The sequence below is a fragment of the Cervus elaphus genome, chromosome 5 (genome assembly GCF_910594005.1).
Source record: "Cervus elaphus chromosome 5, mCerEla1.1, whole genome shotgun sequence".
In the NCBI taxonomy this organism is placed as follows: domain Eukaryota; kingdom Metazoa; phylum Chordata; class Mammalia; order Artiodactyla; family Cervidae; genus Cervus; species Cervus elaphus.
In genome coordinates this window covers 46,532,033-46,543,769 of record NC_057819.1, presented here as the reverse complement: position 1 = coordinate 46,543,769, position 11,737 = coordinate 46,532,033, and positions in this window count along the sequence as shown.

The window sequence follows — 11,737 nt, the reverse complement described above, 5'->3', positions numbered from 1 at the left end:
ATTTCTGGAAGAAGAGGTTTGTGAATTTTCTAATATAGTTTTTGAGTCCTTGAAAAACATCAAAGTATTACACCTTAAAATAGGTACTGTCTATGTCTTATAGCATTGTTGATCAGGAGCTTTTTATTACTTTCCTTTTGACCTTTGCATCGTTTCTTGAAAAGTTGCTACAGTTGAAAGCTGATAGGCAATTTACTTACATGTAATGCAACTCTTCCACTTGGCCCTCTAATCATCAACTTCTTTGAATGCTACCAGGAGCTTCCCCAGTGGGTGTGAGTGACAGGTCTGCTGATAATGGAGGTCATGCCATGTAGAGATGATGTGTTTCTTTCTGCTTTGCAGTCCTTGGTGCAGCTTCTGCTTATCGATTGTTCTTTCTGTCTTTATTCTGAGTGGGAGACCCTCTGCAAATGAGGAGATAATAGTATTTTAGAGTTTTTATGGCATTAAATTATGCTACAATTATGTCTATTTTCCAAGTATATTTATTTTCCAGTGCAAGCAATTTCAAACCATTTAATCAGTTTCCCAGTAGGTACATTATATTTTTAAAATCTAATCAGAGGATGGTATGATTTTATAGAAATATTTATTTAATTCTATAAAATATCATTTTTCTCCTTTATCTTCAAGTCAGTTTCATAGTCCCTGTATTCCCTGATGTGATAATACTTAGAAATATTCTGATTCAGATGTTCTTTCTTAGATGGAGTTTTGCTTTAAAGTACATCTTGGTATCACTATGTGATTCTTAAGGCCTCATTCTTCATGTAGTCACATGATACTCATCTTGACATTCTTGATAGTATTGACTCTTTGATATTTCTCTCTTCACCACCTGTTTTCCAGGCCAACTTAATATCCTTATTCCTGAAAGTTATAGTGTTATCCTCTGCATCAGGACATTCAAGGAAGTCCTCCCCTTATTCTGGAACAATTCTCTTCTTTTTAAGGAAGTTATTTTTTTATTTTATTTGTTGACTGTGGTGGACCTTTGTTGCTGCATGTGGGTTTTTTCTAGTTGCAGTGATCAGGAGCTACACCTCCGTTGTGGTATGTGAGATTCTCATTGTACTGGCTTCTCTAATCAAGTGAGCTTCAGTAGTTGCAGCACTGGGCTTAGTAGTTGGGGCTTGCAGGCTCTAGAGCTCAGGCTTGGTAGTCATAGCACAGGAGCTTAGTTGCTCTGGGCATATGAGACCTTCCTGGACCAGGATCAAACCTATGTCCCCTGTATTGCAAGGCAGATTCTCAACCACCAGACCACTAGGGAAGCCCTGGAACAATTCTTATTCATGTGATGCCCAGCAGTACCCAAATAACCTTTCTTCACTTGCTAGTTCTCCTCCTAAACATTATTTATTCTGTGAAGACTGATATTTTTAGCCATATATTAGGTTCTTGCTCTATAATGCCACAGAACCTCAAAGCCTTTCACTCTCGCTCTCTGTACATACACCCAGACCCACCCCCTGCCCCATACACACACCTTAACATTTCTGCAATTGACAGTCTTACCTGGTAGACTATAAGCTTAATGAGGACAGTGACCAATTCTTCTTCATCACCGCTGTTTCTGGCCCGGTGAGATACTTGAACTCAATGTCAATCCCTATTGCTCACTTATATTAATATTTTGAAAAAGTGCTCTCTGTGAGACAAGAAAAAGAAAGGAGTTGAGGAAATACAAAGAGACAATGAAAAAGGAAAGGAGATGAGACAAGTGGAAGGGAGAGTAGGAATGAAAAATGATCTGAAGATGAAAGTTAGGATGAGTACACAATGGTCATTTTCATATGTAAAAGCCATAAGCTATAGCTGGAGGGACCGAAGAGTTATTTAGTTTCTAATAATGGATACATCTGAGCTTAATAAGACTAATGCCAAAGATATGTGTGTGTGTGTGTGTGTGTGTGTGTATAAATTTTGCAAGGTTTTCTATATCCTGTCTAATTTGTCCTCACATAGTGTGACTGAGTTTTGCATTTTTATCTGAGCGATAAATGAGGAAAGAGCTTCTGACTGTGTCCTCAACCTGTGCTCATGGAAGACCACTCTTAGTTATTTCCTGGGTCCTTCCTCTCCAATCTGTTACCATTTTCCTCTGCCTAACTCAACTACTTACCTTATTTCAAATATGAGTTTTGAATAGTTTCCACATATCTCTTCCCTTACTTTCTTGGCCACTCTATACCTTCCAAAGTTCTTCCCGAGTGTTCTTCTAAAATTGAAAATTTATCATTTCACCCAGCTTTAAATCTTTCTGTGGCTTCCCATCACATTCAGGAAAAGGTTGAGTGTAATTTGTTGCCTGTCTTATTTATATTCCTATTCCATTATGCCTCCCTCTTCTCCCTACACTTTTGGTTATTTATAGATGCTTGAAAATGACCTTCTCTCCTACTCCTCTGGGCCTTTATGCAGTTTTCTGCTGTCTAGCATGACTTTCTCCTTATATTTTGCACTTGGTTAAATGCCACTTATGCTCAAACACGCTGTTTAAGTGACATCTCAGCTCAGTAGTATTTTGTAATCCCTTTAACAGAATGAATTACTTCTCTTATTTAATTTTCCAAAATATGTCCTGTATATCCTGCATTATAATATTTTTGATTCTCATTCTACTCCTACATGCATTTTCTGAGAACAAATACATTTCTCTATCTACATATTCCAAGTACTTAAATCTGATGTAGTCTATACATTACAGAATACAATCTGGATACTATGGTCTAATCCCAGGGTCTTTAAGTTGCAAGTTATAGAAATTCATTACAACTTTGCTTAAGCAAAACACAACTTTTTAAGAAGTGAGTTAAAATATCCAATAGAATCCAAGTAAAGACTGAACAGACAGGAACTGGAATGCTATTTAATTTGTTTTTTTCTGTTCCTTTCTCCCTTATGCCATCTTTCCCTTTAGTTCTGGGGGTTTTAGTGCTTCTGAGGGCATCCAGCCACTGCAGAGCTCTAGTTTACACACCTCCATTAGTACTGACAGCAATTTATATCCTTTTCTGAATTTCAGTTCCAAATTCCTATAGAAAGAATTACTATGAAAACTTCATACAGTTTAAACCATGTGTCACATGGCACCCTTTGGTTAATCACTGATGTTCACATTAATCCAAATAGTAATTAGATGGAATCATCCCTGTTTGCAACAACAACAACAACAAAATTATAAGCTGTTATAACTTCACAAAGGTCCCTAAATTTCCCTATAGTACCTAAAATCAGAAAAAAAACTTAGTAGAACAAAAACATGTGGAGTACAGAAGTGAAAAAAGAGTCAATTGATCAGTAAGCTATGTTACTCTTCGACAGAAAGCAAAATTATTATGAGAAAAAAATGCAAGCCAGACTTTAACTAGTATTTCTCAAAAACAAGACTTTCAATCTGTGAATACTTTGCACATTTATTTATATACATTATATTTATTTTTAGCTTTTATATTCTATATTTTTAGCTTAGTTACCTTTAAATTTCTTTCTAAACTTTATAACTTGTTGTAAAACTACTTTTATCTTCTTTACCAATGAATGTAATTGAATTCTTACATTTTCTTCTAAGTACATGTCTGCTGTGTTGCCATTTCACATGAATTGGCAGTTTTCATTGCTTCCTAAATAATTCGATATTTGATTTTCTTTTTGTTTTCCTTTTTCCTAAGTTTCCAAGCTATTAAGATTTTTTGTTTACTTTTTCTGAATTACCTAAAATACTGTGGAGATTTCTATCATAAAGTATTTGATTTAAAACTTTTTTCAAGATTTTTCTTTGTACCAATGTCTAAGTGTTTTCAAGAGAAACAGATTAATAAGATGTAAGTATAGAATATATATATATACATATATACATATACACAAATATATTTATAAAGTAATATGATTAACACACTCAATATAGATGTAAATAAAGAAAACCTTGTGCCTCATATATATATGTATTATATACATTTATAAACATCAACTGAACATTTGACTGTGATAGTTAATTTTATGTGTCAACTTGACATGATACTCAGTTTTTGGTCAAATGTAGTCTAGATATTGCTGTAAATGTTGATGTTATTGCCATTTAAATATGTAGGTTTTGAATAAAATAGATTAACCTCTAGAAGGTCTTACCAACCAGTTGAAGGCTTTGAGAAAAAGACTAATTTCCACAAGGAAGAAAGAACTCTGACTCCAGACTGCCTTAGGACTGGACATCAACTCTTTCCTAGGTCTCCAGTTGGCCAGCCAGCCCTGGTGATCCTCTCTCATACCCAACATCCAGTTGCACAAGATAATTCCTTAAAATAAATTTCTCTCTCTCAAATCAAAAGGCATCTCTCAAAAAAAATATTTTTAGATATTTTTATTTAAATAGCCTCTATTGTTTACGACTTTGTACATTTTTTAATAGATTCTTGTTACTCTGTTTTATACTTGTATTCTTAAAATTTGCCTTTCTAATATTTGTATTATGCATATTGTACTCATTACTTTGTTTTCTAATTTTCTTTATCACTGACTGGGCTGTATTTCTTATTTCAGTTAGTAAAGCTGAAATCTGTCTTCATGGGATCAATCAATCAGTTCATATTTAGAATAAAAAATGGGTACATACAGTTTTCTTCTGTTTTTATTATTTAAATTTTAGTTTTCTCTTCTTACCCTTATTTTATGTTTTGATCAAGTTACTTTACATTGACTTTATCTTATTAATTTATGAGATTAATTATACTTCTCCATTTCATTAATGGATACTTCTATTTCTCTTTCCTTGCATATATCTATACTATATGTGCATATAGTATAAATTGTATATATAGTATATATATATAATATAAATAAATATCTATTTGTTCATTTATACTAGAGATGAATACTAGGGTACTATGTTGCCTACTTCCTTTCCTTACCAAAATTATAAGGAATCTTCAGAACAGTTTTATTTCCTTAAAACAAACTTTACCCTTTCAAAGTTTCCTACATTTTCTTTAGTTAAAATATCATTCAGTTAACAGCTTTTACTCTTTCTTTAGTAGCAAGGATTTTCCTTTCCAAGAATACTTATTCTGGACTTACAGTTCATACTCTATTAATTTGGACTTAACTTTTTATATGCCAAAGTTTATTGCTCACCACTGTTTTATTTCCTCTGCATTTTCCCCTTTTTTGAAGTTCCATTCTGCTGCTTTTATTGGTTTACTAGATTCCTTTTCAGTATTTTCTTCAGATAGTAGAGTGAGTGACATTTTCTTTGTATAAAAAAATCAACTTCTTTCACTTTGTCTAATGAATGACATTTATTGATGTATGTAGGAGCAGCCCTTATATTTCACTAGCTATAAATATTATTTGCTGTCTTTCGGTTCTAGTGTTGGTGAAGAGAAATCTAATTTATTAAGTAGCTCTTTTTTCTGAGTGGGAGTCTTTATGATAGTCTTTTAGTTTTTTAATTTCTCAAAATTTGTGCCGTTTTGTCATCAATTTCACCCAGCAAAATGTCATCCACGTACGTATTCAGATCATTATTCATTTTAGAAATCTTATTTTCCTTTTAATGGAATAATTATTCTCTGACTTCCATTCACTTCTTTTTCTCCTACTGTTATTTGTATATTACATTCCCTAGATTCATCTGTCATTTATCTTATTTTTTCTCTGAATTTCACATGTTTGATTTTTTTCCTCAGAAAACAAGAGTCTATGAACATGGAATACATGGGATACAAAGTCATACATGGGAGGCATGATTAAAATCCCAAGCCATTCATAATCAAGATCCCACAAGAGAAAAGGGCAGATTTATCTAATGCCTCAGTTTGTTTCTTGAAAGGAATTACTAGATATGTTTATAGGAGTCTTGTGTGGATTTTCCCTTTCTCATTCCTAAAGTGGTGAGATGCCAGCATTGCTAAGACTAGTGCAATTAATGCTAGATCTTTTGTAAAATTAATTTTGTGAGTTGGAAGATAAATTTACATTTTGGATTGAATTAAATTAATGATAATATACATTCCAGTTTTTCACCACCAAGATTGCACTGATGTATTTGTACACATGATTACTTTCTGATGTCAGGTGTTTATAATTCTGTGTTTTCATTTAACATAATTTAACTTTATTCAGTTTCAGTTTTCAAGCACTGGGTATGACTATAATATAAATATGATATCAATTGTTGTGTTTCATAATTGAAAATCAGCCAAGGAAAATTATAGGTATTTTTGGTTGTGGATTTTGATGTGACTGGAAATGACATTCCCTGATAAAAGAGGGAACCTATGAGCCACAGGTCAAATCTTCCTGACTGCCTATTTTCAATATATCCTTCTGGCTAAGATTTTTTCTTAAAAAGCAGAGACATTACTTTGCCAACAAAGGTTCGTCTAGTCAAAGCTGTGGTTTTCCTAGTAGTCATGTATGGATGTGAGAGTTGGAGCATAAAGAAAGCTGAGCACAGAAGAATTGATGCTTTTGAACTGTGTGTTGGAGACGACTTGAGAGCCTCTTGGACTGCAGGAATATTAAGCCAGTCAATCTTAGAGGAAATCAGTCCTGAATATTCATTAGAAGGACTGCTGCTGAGGCTGAAACTCCAATACTTTGGCACCTGATGGGAAGAACTGACTCACTGGAAATGACCCTGATGCTGGGAAAGACTGAAAGAAGGAGGAGAAGAGGATGGCAGAGGAGAGATGGTTGGGTGGCATCATTGACTCAATGCACATAAGTTTGAGCAAGCTCTGGGAGTTGGTGATAGACAGGGAAGCCTGATGTGCTGCAGTCCATGGAATTGCAAAGAGTTGACATGACTAAGCAATTGAACTGAAGATTTTTTCACATGTGTAAGTGGTTAAAAAAAAGTGAAGGGGAGAATATTATTTCATGAAACATGACAGTTTTATAAAATATAAATTTCAGTGTCTGTAAATAAAGGTTTGCTGAAACACAGGCATACTCCTTTGCATATTTTCTATGGTTGCTTTCATGATACCGCCACAGGGTTGACTAGATATAACAGAGTATATAGCTTAGTGCCCACTCCAGTATTCTTGCCTGGAAAATCCCAAGGACAGAAGAGCCTTGTGGGCTACAGTCCAAAGGGTTGCAAAGAGTCAGACCCTACTGACAACTAAGCATAGCACATATAGCTTACTAACTCACAAATATTTACTATCTGACTGTTTTCAGAAAAACTTTGTTGACCTTTGTGATACAAGATATAAATATACTTTTTACAACTGGACTTATATTTAAAGTGTAAGCTTCCATTTAACTACCTCTTGCTAACAATTGGGCTTTTCTGGTGGCTGTCATGGTAAAGAATCCACCTACAATGTGGGAGACGTGGGTTCAATCCCTGGATTGGGAAGATCTCCCGAAGGAGGGCATGGCAACCCACTCCAGTGTTCTTGCCTGGAGAATCCCCATGGATTCTTAGAGGAGCTAACCCCCCAGAGGAGCTAGCAGTTAACCCTGTTTATTAGGTTTGAAATATCCAGATGAAAGACAAATTATATGTACAGCAAATACAGATTTTCAAAGCGAACTAAGAAATTGTTTTTGCTTAGTCATTGTGCCTGACTCTTTGTGACCTCATAAACTCTAGGCCACCAGGCTTCTCTGTCCATGGCATTTCCCAGGCAAAAAAACTGGAGTGTGTAGCCATTTCCTTCTCCAGGGAATATTGCTGATCCAGGGATCCATGTTTCCTGCATTGGCAGGTGAATTCTTTACCACTGATCCACCTGGGAAGTCGTGGCATCTCATCAAATTTTATTTTAAACCAGTATGTTGATTATTATTTGTGACCTTAATAGAACCTGAGCAATAATGCTTGAATCAGTTCATTTATTTCAAATGAGAAAATGTTTATCTAATGCTTGTTACATGCAGAACACTAGAAGAACCTATGGATATTAGACATAGTTACTATATAGGTAAGTGTGATTAATGAATACTACGAAAGTCAAAGTTAGAAATATACTTAAGAGAACATCAGCTCTGAGAAACTGAGAGCATGTTTCTCTATGGTTTGCAAGGTTTACTACATATTTCTCTCATGAATAGCTCCAGTGTAAACAAACAGACATAATAGGGAAGCACCTTTCTGACTCACATTGTAAGAGAAAAAAATATCGACCAGGGAATCATATGGAATTTATTAAAATAATGCATTTTAAGAGTCCATATAAACTCTTCATTACATTTGAAAAAACTGACTTGTACAAATTCCTGATTTTATAAAAAGTGAACTGGCTCCTATCTTCATGTCTTACTTCTCCATATAGACTTTGTAGAAAATCATATTGCAAATCAATGAAGTGTGCTTTCTTTGTGCATATGGACAAGAGACACTTCCTATACAAAAACTGTATCCAAAAGTAATTAAGGTAAATATATTTCCCTATTTTCTTGAAGCAATCCTTGGTAATTAAAACAAAACAATTATAACCACCCTCCTTCACCTTTCAAATGTGTCCTGGTTTGGATAATAAATTATTGATCACCAAAATTATTACAGCAAAACACTGAATAAAGGTAGTGGCTAGTTTCAATGCTGATAGTTTATTGCTAATATCTGATTTTAAGTTCTTAACATTTAGTATACTTGTATTTAGATTGTTTAAAAAGGAAAATTTTAATACTTAACAGTAGAATAGTTTCTATTTCATTGTCAAGGTAGGGAAAGTTTTCCAAATTTCTTAAAATATAACACAGAAGTACTACTAGTTTTATTTTGACTTCAGCCACATAATATTACTTATTTAAAGTATGGGACATTTTTATAATAACCATAAAGTGATATCAACTAAAGGTAATGGAGAAAAGGAAATACAGTCAGCAAAAACAAGACTGGGAGCTGACTGTGGCTCAGATCATGAACTCCTTATTGCAAAACTCAGACTTAAATTGAAAGTAGGGAAAACCACTAGACCATTCAGGAATGATCTAAATCAAATCCCTTATGATTATAGAGTGGAAGTGACAAATAGATTCAAAGGATTATATTTGATAGGCAGAGTGCCTGAAGAACTATGGACGGAGGTTTGTGACATTGTACAGGAGGCAGTGATCAAGACCATCCCCAAGGAAAAGAAATGCAAAAAGGCAAAATGGTTGTCTGAGGAGGCCTTACAAATACCTGAGAAGAGAAGAGAAATGAAAGGCAAAGGAGAAAAGGAAAGATATTCCCATCTGAATGCAGAGTTCCAAAGAATAGCAAGGAGAGATAAGAAAGCCTTCCTCAGCGATCAATGCAAAGAAATAGAGGAAAACAATAGAATGGGAAAGACTAGAGATCTTTTCAAGAAAATTAGAGATGCCAAGAGAACATTACATGCAAAGATGGGCACAATAAAGGACATAAATGGTATGAATAGAACAGAAGCAGAAGGTATTAAGAAGAAGTGGAAGAATACACAGAAGAACTGTACAAAGAAGATCACTGTGACCCAGATAACCACGATGGTGTGATCACTCACCTAGAGCCATACATACTGGAATGCAAAGTAAAATGGGCCTTAGGAAGCATCTCTACGAACAAAGCTAGTGGAGGTGATGGAAATCCAGTTGAGGTATTTCAAATCCTAAAAGATAATGCTGCGAAAGTGCTGCACTCAATATACCAGCAAATCTGGAAAACTCAGCAGTGGCCACAGTACTGGAAAAGGTCAGTTTTCCTTCCAATCCCAAAGAAAGGCATTGCCAAAGAATGTTCAAACTACTGCACAATTGTGCTAATCTCACACATTAGCAAAGTAATGGTCAAAATTATCCAAGCCAGACTTCAATAGTTTGTAAACTGTGAACTTCCAGATGTTCAAGCTGGATTTAGAAAAGGCAGAGGAACCAGAGATAAAATTGCCAACATCCACTGGATCATTGAAAAAGCAAGAGCATTCCAGAAAAACATCAACTTCTGCTTTATTGACTAAGCCAAACACTTTGACTGTGTGAATCACAACAAACTGTGGAAAATTCTATAAAGAGATGGGAATACTAGACAACCTTACCTGCCTCCTGAGAATATGCAGGTCAGGAAGAAACAGTTAGAACTGGACATGGAACAACAGACTGGTTCCAAGTTGGGAAAGAAGTACATCAAAGCTGTATATTGTCACCCTGCTTATTTAACTTACATGTAGAATACATCATGCAAAATACATCATGCAAAATGCCAGGCTGGGTAAAGCACAAGCTGGAATCAGGATTGCTGGGAGAAATATCAATAACCTCAGATCTGCAGATGACACCACCCTTATGGCAGAAAGTGAAGAAGAACTAAAGAGCCTGTTGATGAAAGTGAAAGAGGAGAGTGAAAAAGTTGGCTTAAAACTCAACATTCAGAAAACAAAGATCATGGCATCTGGTCTCTTCACCTCAGGGCAAATAGATGGGGAAACAATGGAAGCAGTGAGAGACTTTATTTTTTTTTTTTGGCTGCAATATCACTGCAGATGGTGACTTCAACCATGAAATTAAAAGACACTTGCTCCTTGGAAGAAAAGTTATGACCAACCTAGACAGCATATTAAAAAACAGAGAGATCACTTTTCCAACAAAGGTCTTTCTAGACAAAGTTATGGTTTTTCCAATTGTCGTATATGGATGTGAGTTGGACTAAAAAAAAGCTGAGCACCGAAGAATTGATGCTTTTGAACTGTGTGTTGGAGAAGACTTGAGAGCCTCTTGGACTGCAAGGAGATTAAGCCAGTCAGTCCTAAAGGAAATCAGTCCTCTATATCCACTGGAAGGACTGCTGCTGAACCTGAAACTCCCAAACTTTTGTCACCTGATGCGAAGAAAAGACCATGATGCTGGGAAAGATTGAAGGCGGGAGGAGAAGTGGATGACAGAGGATAAGATCGTTGGATGGCATCACTGACTCGATGGACATGAGTTTGAGTAAGCTCTGGGGGTTGGTGATGGACAGGGAAGCCTGGTGTGCTGCAGTCCATGGGGTCACAAAGAGTCAAGCATGACTGAGTGACTGAACTGAACTGAAAGGGATATCAAAGGCATGAGACTAGGTCCATATACATTTATGTTGGTCTGCATATGTACATGTGTGTTTTTCTGGTGTTTCATAGTTAAGAGATAAAAAATATGGACAGGGATAACATCATTTTCCTATATTCCTAATGAAAATAAATTAATATAAATTAATTGCCCTTTGCTTTTTTAATGGACTTAAGTAATCTGGAGTATATTTGAAAATATTCTTTATTTTTTGAAATTTCCAATATAGTCCCTTTGCTTAAGCTTTAATGTAATAAATCCCTCAGTCACATTTCTTCTGTTATAATGTGTGACTTCAAAAATGGATTGAATAAAATTATGTGTGTGTGTTGGGTCTATAAAGAATTTAGAACGCATTCGAGACTTTATTTGGGCTTCCCAGGTGGCACAGTGGTAAAGAATTCGCCTGCCAATGCAGGAGACACAAGAGACCTGGTTTGATATCTGGGTCGGGAAGATTCCTTAGAGGAGGAAATGGCAACCCACTCCAGAATTCTTGCCTGGAGAATTCCAAGGACAAAGGATCCTTGTGGGCTATAGTCCGTGGGGTTACAAAGAGTCAGACATGACAGAGTGCACAGATAGAGGCTGTATTTAGACAGAAACCACTGAACATTTAATGTTAAGACTATTTCAACTTTAGGATGAAGTAGCAAATCCTATTAATTGAATATCTAGAATTTAAAATCTATAATAATGTATCAAAAAAGAAGAA